Genomic DNA, 10,560 nt, shown 5'->3' on the forward strand with positions numbered 1-10,560 from the left:
ATTTTGGAAGAGTTTGAGAAGGATAAGTGTTAGCTCTTCTCTAAATGCTTGATAGAATTCACCTGTGAAGCCATCTGGTCCTGGGCTTTTGTTTGTTGGAAGATTTTTTATCACAGTTTCAATTTCAGTGCTTCTGATTGGTCTGTTCATATTTTCTATTTCTTCCTGATTCAGTCTTGGCAGGTTGTGCATTTCTAAGAATTTGTCCATTTCTTCCAGGTTGTCCATTTTATTGGCATAGAGTTGCTTGTAGTAATCTCTCACGATCCTTTGTATTTCTGCAGTGTCAGTTGTTACTTCTCCTTTTTCGTTTCTATTGATTTGAGTCTTCTCCCTTCTTTTCTTGATGAGTCTGGCTAATGGTTTATCAATTTTGTTTATCTTCTCAAAGAACCAGCTTTTTGTTTTATTGATCTTTGCTATCATTTCCTTCATTTCTTTTACATTTATTTCTGATCTGATTTTTATGATTTCTTTCCTTCTGCTAACTTTGGGATGTTTTTGTTCTTCTTTCTCTAATTGCTTTAGGTGCAAGGTTAGGTTGTTTATTCGAGATGTTTCCTGTTTCTTAAGGTGGGATTGTATTGCTATAAACTTCCCTCTTAGAACTGCTTTTGCTGCATCCCATAGGTTTTGGGTCATCGTGTCTCCATTGTCATTTGTTTCTAGGTATTTTTTAATTTCCTCTTTGATTTCTTCAGTGATCACTTCGTTATTAAGTAGTGTATTGTTTAGCCTCCATGTGTTTGTATTTTTTACAGCTCATTTCCTGTAATTGATGTCTAGTCTCATAGCATTGTGGTCAGAAAAGATACTTGATACAATTTCAATTTTCTTAAATTTACCAAGGCTTGATTTGTGACACAAGATATGATCTATCCTGGAGAATGTTCCATGAGCACTTGAGAAAAATGTGTATTCTGTTGTTTTTGGATGGAATGTCCTATAACTATCAATTAAGTCCGTCTTGTTTAATGTATCATTTAAAGCTTGTGTTTCCTTATTTATTTTCATTTTGGATGATCTGTCCATTGGTGAAAGTGGGGTGTTAAAGTCCCCTACTATGATTGTGTTACTGTCGATTTCTCCTTTTATGGCTGTTAGTATTTGCCTTATGTATTGAGGTGCTCCTATGTTGGGTGCATAAATATTTACAATTGTTATATCTTCTTCTTGGATCAATCCCTTGATCATTATGTAGTGTCCTTCTTTGTCTCTTCTAGTAGTCTTTATTTTAAAGTCTATTTTGTCTGATATGAGAATTGCTACTCCAGCTTTCTTTTGGTTTCCATTTGCATGGAATAACTTTTTCCATCCCCTTACTTTCAGTCTGTATGTGTCTCTAGGTCTGAAGTGGGTCTCTTGTAGACAGCATATATATGGGTCTTGTTTTTGTATCCATTCAGCCAATCTGTGTCTTTTGGTGGGAGCATTTAGTCCATTTACATTTAAGGTAATTATCAATATGTATGTTCCTATTCCCATTTCCTTAATTGTTTTGGGTTCGTTATTGTAGGTCTCTTCCTTCTGTTGTGTTTCTTGCCTAGAGAAGTTCCTTTAGCATTTGTTGTAAAGCTGGTTTGGTGGTGCTGAACTCTCTCAGCTTTTGCTTGTCTGTAAACGTTTTAATTTCTCCATCAAATCTGAATGAGATCCTTGCTGGGTAGAGTAATCTTAGTTGCAGGTTTTTCTCCTTCATCACTTTAATTATGTCCTGCCACTCCCTTCTGGCTTGTAGAATTTCTGCTGAGAGATCAGCTGTTATCCTGATGGGGATTCCCTTGTGTGTTATTTGTTGTTTTTGCCTTGCTGCTTTTAATATGATTTCTTTGTGTTTAATTTTTGACAGTTTGATTAATATGTGTCTTGGCATATTTCTCCTTGGATTTATTCTGTATGGGACTCTCTGTGCCTCCTGGACTTGATTAACTATTTCCTTTCCTATATTAGGGAAGTTTTCAACTATGATCTCTTCAAATATTTTCTCAGTCCCTTTCTTTTTCTCTTCTTCTTCTGGAACCCCTATAATTCGAATGTTGGTGCATTTAATGTTGTCCCAGAGGTCTCTGAGACTGTCCTCTGTTTTTTTCATTCTTTTTTCTTTATTTTGCTCTGCATCAGTTATTTCCACTATTTTATCTTCCACCTCACTTATCCATTCTTCTGCCTCAGTTATTCTGCTATTGATCCCATCTAGAGTATTTTTCATTTCATTTATTGTGTTTTTAATCGATGCTTGATTCATCTTTAGTTCTTCTAGGTCCTTGTTAACTGTTTCTTACATTTTGTCTATTCTATTTCCAAGATTTTGGATCTTGGATAGAGAATATTGGATCATCTTTACCATCATTATTCTGAATTCTTTTTCAGGTAGACTGCCTATTACCTCTTCATTCGTTAGGTCTGGTGGGTTTTTATCTTGCTCCTTCTCCTGCTGTGTGTTTTTCTCTCTTCTCATTTTGCTTATGTTACTGTGTTTGGGGTCTCCTTTTTACAGGCTGCACGTTCGTAGTTCCCGTTGTTTTTGGTGTCTGTCCCCAGTGGCTAAGGTTGGTTTAGTGGGTTGTGTAGGCTTCCTGGTGGAGGGGACTAGTGCCTGTGTTCTGGTGGATGAGGTTGGATCTTGTCTTTCTGGTGGGCAGGTCCACATCTGGTGGTGTGTTTTGGGGTGTCTGTGGACTTTTTATGATTTTAGGCCAACTCTCTGCTAATGGGTGGGGTTGTGTTCCTGTCTTGCTAGTTGTTTGGCATAGGGTGTCCAGCACTGTAGCTTGCTGGTCGTTGAGTGAAGCTGGGTGCTGGTGTTGAGATGGAGATCTCTGGAAGATTTTCGCCGTTTGATATTATGTGGAGCTGGGAGGTCTCTTGTGGACCAGTGTCCTGAAGTTGGCTCTCCCACCTCAGAGGCACAGCACTGACTCCTGGCTCCTCAATTTGGGATGATTTGTTGTCTATTCATGTATTCCACAGATGCAGGGTACATCAAGTTGATTGTGGAGCTTTAATCCGCTGCTTCTGAGGCTGCTGGGAGAGGTTTCCCTTTCTCTTCTTTGTTCTCACAGCTCCTGGGTCTCAGCTTTGGATTTGGCCCCGCCTCTGCGTGTAGGTCGCCGGAGGGCGTCTGTTCTTCGCTCAGACAGGACAGGGTTAAAGGAGCAGCCTCTTCGGGGACTCTGGCTCACTCAGGCCGGGCGGGAGGGAGGGGCACGGAGTGCGGGGCGAGCCTGCAGCGGCAGAGGCCAGCGTGACGTTGCACCAGCCCGAGGCGCGCCGTGCGTTCTCCCAGGGTAGCCGCCCCTGGATCCTGGGACCCCGGCAGTGGCGGGGTGCCCAGGCTCCCGGAAGGGCGATGTGGACAGTGACCTGCGCTCGCACACAGGCTTCTTGGCGGCGGCAGCAGCAGCCCCAGCGTCCCACGCCCGTCACTGGGCTCCGCGCTTTCAGTCGCGACTCGCGCCCGTCTGTGGAGCCCCTTTATGCAGCGCTCATAATCCCCTCTCCTCGCGCACCAGGAAACCAAGAGGGAAGAAAAAGTCTCCTGCCTCTTCGACAGCTCCAGAGTTTTCCCGGACTCCCTCCCGGCTAGCTGTGGCACATTAGCCCCCTTCAGGCTGAGTTCTCGCCGCCAGCCCCAGTCCTCTCCCTGCGCTCTGACCGAAGCCCGAGCCTCAGCTTCCAGCGCCGCCCGCCCCGTTGGGCGAGCAGACAAGCCTCTCAGGCTGGTGAGTGCCGCTCGGCACCGATCCTCTGTGCGGGAATCTCTCCGCTTTGCCCTACCCAGGTATGTGGGGAGTTTCTTGCCTTTTGGGAGGTCTGGGGTCTTCTGCCAGCGTTCAGTAGGTGTTCTGTAGGAGTTGTTCCACGTGTAGCTGTATTTCTGGTGTATCCGTGGGGAGGAAGGTGATTTCCACGTCTTACTCTTCCGCCATCTTACCCGGAAGTCTCTGTCCATTTTTTGATTGGGTTTTTTTTTTTTAATATATATTAGGTTGTATGAGCTGTTTGTGTATTTTGGAAATTAATCCCTTGTTGGTCACATCATTTGCAAATATTTTTTCCCATCCTGTAGGTTGTCTTTTCATTTTGTTTATGGTTTCTTTTGCTGTGCAAAAGCTTTTAAGTTTAACTAGGTCCCATTTGTTTATTTATGTTTTTATTTCCATTATTCTAGGAGACACAGTCAAAATGGTATTGCTACAATTTATGTCAAAGAGATGGCCTCACTTTTCTTAAAGTAAAAGTTGAGGTCATCAGTTGAGTCCAGGGAGAATGGAGCAGGGTGGAGGGCATAATGAGAATGATGAAGGTATAGAAAAGTCACTGAGGAAAATGAAACAGGATGCTGAGCAGAGAGAAGGAAAAGGCTGCCCAGTGGTGCTGAGGACCCATTTAAGCCAGAAAGCAAGCATTTGTTGTAACCCCAGCCTTGATGGTTCTACTGATCAGGTTCTCGGTTCCATCAGGTTTGTCAGTTGTATTTGCTACTCTTTCACCAGAGAATCTGGTAAATTCTCAACAAATGGTTACTGAGTGAATGTTACTCTACCTAGGTGAGCTAGTTCACTACCTGAGTTGAAAATGTCACATTGGTCGTTTCAATTCCTGTCTCTTGTGCAGAAAAGATACAAGGCACCCTCCTTAGATCCTCCTCCCTCCCACCACCCCCAGTAAGGCTTCCCTTGGGAGCTTCTGCACTCGGAGAAGTGTTGAACTGTCCAGTTGACAGCACTGAGCATGGCACTTGGCACCCTGTAGGTGCAAGTTGCTTATTGATTGGCATCTAGCTTGTGATACGTTGTGGGAATGTGCTGTATAACCAACTTTGTGTTTATGCCATTTGTCCAACAGGACAATTCTATGCAATGAAACTGTGAAACAGTTCTCTGTGTTTGAAGCAATCTAACTCCATTCATTCATTCAACAAATATTTATTGAACCCCGACTACATGCCAAGCACTAGGGCAAGCATAGGAATTGAGTGTGAACAAGAATGACAGGGTCCCTGTGCTTAAGGAGATAATATCCTCTCTGGGGGAGAAAGAGAGATGATTTTGTTTTATTTGGTTTGGTTTTTGAGTGATGGGGGAGGGGGATGTGGACCGTACACATGTAGGAAGAGAGAACAGCACGTGCAAGCTTAAGGCTGTGATGACGTGGCGCATGGTGCTGACATGTTCCAGGAACTGAGATGAAGCCAATATGACCACAGCCCAGTGATGGAGGGGACAGGCACAGACTGGGGTCTTGCAGTCATGTTAAAAATATCCGTCAGTCTCCTAAGAACAAAGGAAAGTCATTTTGGATAGGGGAATGATGAACAGATTGCCATTCCTGGATGTACCTAGGCGTCTGAATACTTATCCAATTGTTTATCCTAGTGAGGTATCTCTCAGCTGGCAGATTAGTCGCAGATCTGGTTTCTGTTTTGCTTTGTTTTGCTCTTGTAAGTTTTGCCAAGCAGGGTCTGCGTTTTGAGCCACTTCCCTTCCACCCTCACAATTTCACTTTAATTGTCTAGGAGAATCTTCTGCTTCTCCTCCTTCCAACTTTCAGGCCAAATGGTGACAGGAGTCTTTGGAAGAAACTTACATTATTAAGAGCCTGGGGTTTGCAGAGCAGATAGGACTGAGCACTCAGGAAGTTTTAGAGGCGAGCTTAAATTTCAGTATCAAAACAGAAGGCAGTACGGAAATTTCTCTTTGTCAGAGTGGAGGGGTTTGCCTCCACTCCAGTCCACGATGTTGACTTCATTCCAAAGGGGGAATCTGGGAACGGCTAACTCCATTTTGCCGTTTCAGTTCTCTTCTGGATTGCCTGTTGCCCTGGGAGCTTCGGAATTCACAGGAACAAATCTCTTCCCTTCCCTCAGCTCCAGTGGTGACTGCGGTTCTAGGCTGGGGTGCAGAGCTGACTCGGGGAAGTACACCAGGCTGGGTGTGGCAAGGGAAACTAAGCTCCCAGGGCATGCACAAGGTTTATGTCTGGTGCCTGCAAATCCCCAGGCAGAATAATTCATTCAAATGGCAACATAGTCCTGCTCAATGTGGGTGCCCAAGATTCAAGCACAGCTGTACCTCAGGGAGGCCTGGCAGTCTTGCTCCTGTGGCCACGGACATGGGGCTGATGCACTGTGTGTATTTTATTCAAAATAACTGCTCCTTGACAAGGAGACCATGACTCCAGTCTTAAGCAACCACCTTCATTAACTGTGAAGGATGGAAGCTATTGTCGCCTTAGGAGAAAAAGCAGGAGCTGTTAGTTTTGTAATTATCTCCACTCCATTTGCTGACCTTTGACTTCTGCCTTTTATGCATTCTGAAACTCACCCTCCCACCCTGCTAAATCAACCCCAATTCTGGGAAGTTTCACATTTTCCCCTCAGCTCTTTGGACCCATCAAAGAAAATTTTCTTTAATTTAAAACAATGTTCTATGATTGCAATGAAATGCAATTAACTCAACAAACAGACCTGGCTTTGAGGCCGAGCTCTGTGTTTTACTATTTCAGCAATCTAACCCCATAGAACCTTAGTTTCTCAGCTATACAATAGTGGAGATAATAAAAGTCATGTCGATGGGTTGTTGGGGAGATTAAATTCAATGAGATGATGCAGTGATTGGCATATAGCATATGCTCAATAAAGCATACACTATGTCCCCCACTAATCCAGGCAGCAGTGAATTATCTGGGGATTGATCTTATAGAGAAATCTTGGACAAGAAGAAAACCTGAAGTTTGTCCACTGCAGCTCAGTTCTGTGCCTTTTTTTTTTTTTTTTTTTTTGCGGTACGCGGGCCTCTCACTGTTGTGGCTTCTCCCGTTGCGGAGCACAGGCTCAGGACGTGCAGGCTCAGCGGCCATGGCTCACGGGCCCAGCCGCTCCGCAGCATGTGGGATCTTCCCGGACCGGGACACGAACCCGTGTCCCCTGCATCAGCAGGCGGACTCTCAACCACTGCGCCACCAGGGAAGCCCCCAAGTTCTGTGTCTTCTTTGGTGGTGCAGAATTTAGGCAGGATTTCCAGCAGCTCTAACTGCCTAGGTGAGGCGGTGTGGGTGGGGATGAACCACCTGCTAGACACAGCTCTGCGTTACACAGATGAGCTTCAGGACTGCGTGCCCTTCCAAACAAATGGATTCATGTAATGGAAGTACCAGTATTCTTTATGTAGAGTCCAAATGCAGAGACAGGGTAGTTCCAAGCCAATAAACTCAGGGTTCCAAAGTCTTAATTTCCTAGAATTTGGTGAAATCCTCCCATAAACTGCTGGTGGGTGAGTTTGGAAACAACAGGCTAATCAATCCCATGCTTCATCCCTGTCTGTAGCTAATTCCACAGCATGGAACCTTCTCACTGGGCCTTGGGGATGCTCGCTTTCATAGCCCTCCATTGAGGTGACTCATAGTTTGTTTACTGAAACTTGGATGGGCTTCTGGGCTCTGTGCAAAGTGTTCCGGAAACAGCCCCTGTCCTTAAGTTCCTTTCCAGTCTTCTGTTTGTGAGTAAAATTGTACTTCTCTTTGGCCCCAAACGTACCTGGTTCTTTGCTACCTCCAGACCTTGGCTTGTGCTGTTTCACTTCCAGAATACCGTCTCTGTTCCCTCCTCTCCTCCCTGTTATCTCTGCTTGTCAACATTCTTCCTATTTGATTTAAGTTCAGTTCAAATACCACTCCCCCTTCCTCCTCTGAATTCTCAGCTTAAAGTCCTCATCTTGTTCAAAGAATTACTTGGAGTATCATTTCTCCATGTATACATTTCTCTCCCCTAATTCAGTGTAATACACTAGGGAAAGAAATCATCATTACTAGTCTTGGTGTCTCCCATGACATTTATAGAACTTAACAGTGGACACTAAAGGTTGAGTGATTGATTGAGTGAATTCATTCATTCCACAAATATTTACTGACAGCCCACTATGGACCAGGCACTGTTCTAGATGTAGAGGATACAGAGGTGATTAGATAGGCAAAGTCCCTGTTCTTGGGAGTTCACATTCTGTATGAATAAATTCCAAAATTCTTTAAAAGTAAAGGCAAGAGATGTTAAAAAAAACAAACAAACAACAACAACCAAAAAACCTTGATGTTATCACAAGAAACTATTGCAAATATCTACTCTCTTTGTTATTCCTATCCTGATTTTCCCATCGACTAATATTTGATTTAAATTACTACCTTCTATTGTTTAGTATTTGCTGGGAACTCTGCTAAGTGCTTCACAGAAAATATTTCATTTCATCCTCACAACAATGCTAAGAAACAAGAACTAGTAATCCATTTGAGGAAACTATAGCCCCTGAAGGCTAAATAGCCTACCCAAGCACAAGAGCGTAAGGGAATGAAAACGCTGAGATTAGAACCCCACTCTACCTGACTCCACACAGACTATCTCTCAACCACTGTGTTGTACCAACCTTCAAACCTTAGCAACAAGAGTCTCAATGCTATAAACCACATGACCTACAGTTTGCATTTGTTGGTCTTCTACTAAGCAAAGTTTCCCTGAAACCAGCCTTCGTTGCCAAAACTTTGCATGCCCCTTCTGATATACATTATCAAGTGGAAACATTTTCTCCATAAATTTCAACCAGCTCAATTGCTACATTTAGAAAAACATGAGTCCAGTGGTTCCTTTCTCCAAAGATCATGTGTTGGGACAGCAGCCATTGTTAACCTGGGGTTCACCGTGTCACATGCAGCAATGGCTTAACCCCTTGGCAGGATTGCCACACCCATCCACCTAACATGGCAAACTACTCACAATGTGTCCATTCTCCACACATTGTCAATGATTAATTTATAAATCACCTTCTAAAGCTCTCATGATTTCAACATAAGATGCCCCTATTGGGATTTGATACAATTCTATCCAATACCATCCCTGTGGGAAGCAGATCCAAACAGAATCAGTTGACCTTACAGGCAGATTCACGTAGTCCTTAAAATAAGGCGTTGCGGAGCCAGCCCCCGGTGGAGAACGACAGTCTTTCAAATTTATTATCTCCACTGACTATGTCTGGAACACACTCCTCATTCAATAAATGTCTGTTGAATAAATGAATGAGTAAATGATTTTTTGACTCATTCTGAAAATAATTTAAGGTAAGATGTATAGTGTGGCCAAAAGAACATTGAGCTTGCCGGTTTAAAAAAACAAAAAAGAGGGTTTAATTCCTGGCTCTGCTACTTAAGACCTGTGTTGTGTGTGGCATCATGCAAGTAAATGAACTGCTTTACAGTTGCTATAAAGTGAGGATAATATTTTTCGGCCCCACTGTTGAGAAGAAGAAATGGAATAACATGGCAGAGCACCCAACAGAGTCTTGGTACACGGTAGGTCCTCACTGTTGTTTCTCTCCTTCAAAAAAGAAAATCCACTTGGCTGGGTTGCACTTTTCTGTAAAACATAAATGGAGAGAGTTAGATTAGATCTGGGGTGCACTCTTCTCTTGAAACTCCTTGTTAGGAGAAGGGGGTACGGGATAGGGGTTCTATAATTTTAAAAAGTCATTGACAGGCCAGAGGCAAGTGCTGAGTTACTCTACTTGCTGGGAAGTTGGCAGTGACACATTATCTCACAATGGCCAGGTTGCTGTGCTGCTTGAAATAGCTGCAGAATTCACAGGAAGACTGTAAGTTAGTTGAACTTCATAATGGAGGGAGTTTCAAGTAAGCAGAAGTCCCAATTATTCCACATCAGTGAATGTTACTCTCATCTTCCAGAGGTTTTCAGTCCAGTGATCTGATCTATCTCCAGATATCACCGAGTCCAAATAAGGGAGAATGAAGTGAGCAAGATCTCAAGAAAACACTCAAGAGTGCTTGAAACCCGATAATGTAACATCAGCTCATTTGACTTTTTCACCCATTTCCATAGGCTTTGCCATCAGGTAGCTTCAAGAAGGTAAAGCTCAGGGCGCACGTTCCGGGTACAGAGCAGACTCTCAAGAAATGTTACTGCCTCTCCTCACTCTTCTCCTATAAGAGATCCTGATATCACAGCCACGGTATTTGGGCAAAAGCTAAAATTTGAACAGGGAAAGAGGAATAAGAGAGTGCAGGGCAGTAGCTTTAGCAGCTACCAAGCTAGTGGCTTTGAGCATGTTTTTCACCTGTGTAACTGAGTGACAACCACTTGCAAGTTAATTGTCTCTTTCTACCCTCTTATTGGTTCTTTGAGATAAGTATGGTTATCCTCCTGGTGACAGATAAGGACAATGGCTATTAGAAAGGTTATAAAGTTCCCCAAGATCACACAGCTTGTGAGTATTAAAGCCTGATTAGAACCCAAGGTCCCTTTGACTGCAGATTATGGTTCTTATCTCCATACCTCCAGATCTTCAGCTCTAAAATGGCATCTTAATCTTTTCCAAGCTCTAAATATCTAGCAATTTATTATTTAATTCATTCAAAAATATTTGAGGTTCTACTATGCTAGGTAGAGTTGGGTGATATTGGGAAGAATAAAACATGAAATTTAAGATCTATGTGGACACACATAATAATAACACAAGATAGAAGTAGAGACAGTCCCCAAGGGGTTCTAGAAAAAGGGCC

The sequence above is a fragment of the Mesoplodon densirostris genome, chromosome 7 (genome assembly GCF_025265405.1).
Source record: "Mesoplodon densirostris isolate mMesDen1 chromosome 7, mMesDen1 primary haplotype, whole genome shotgun sequence".
NCBI classification, from domain to species: Eukaryota; Metazoa; Chordata; class Mammalia; order Artiodactyla; family Ziphiidae; genus Mesoplodon; species Mesoplodon densirostris.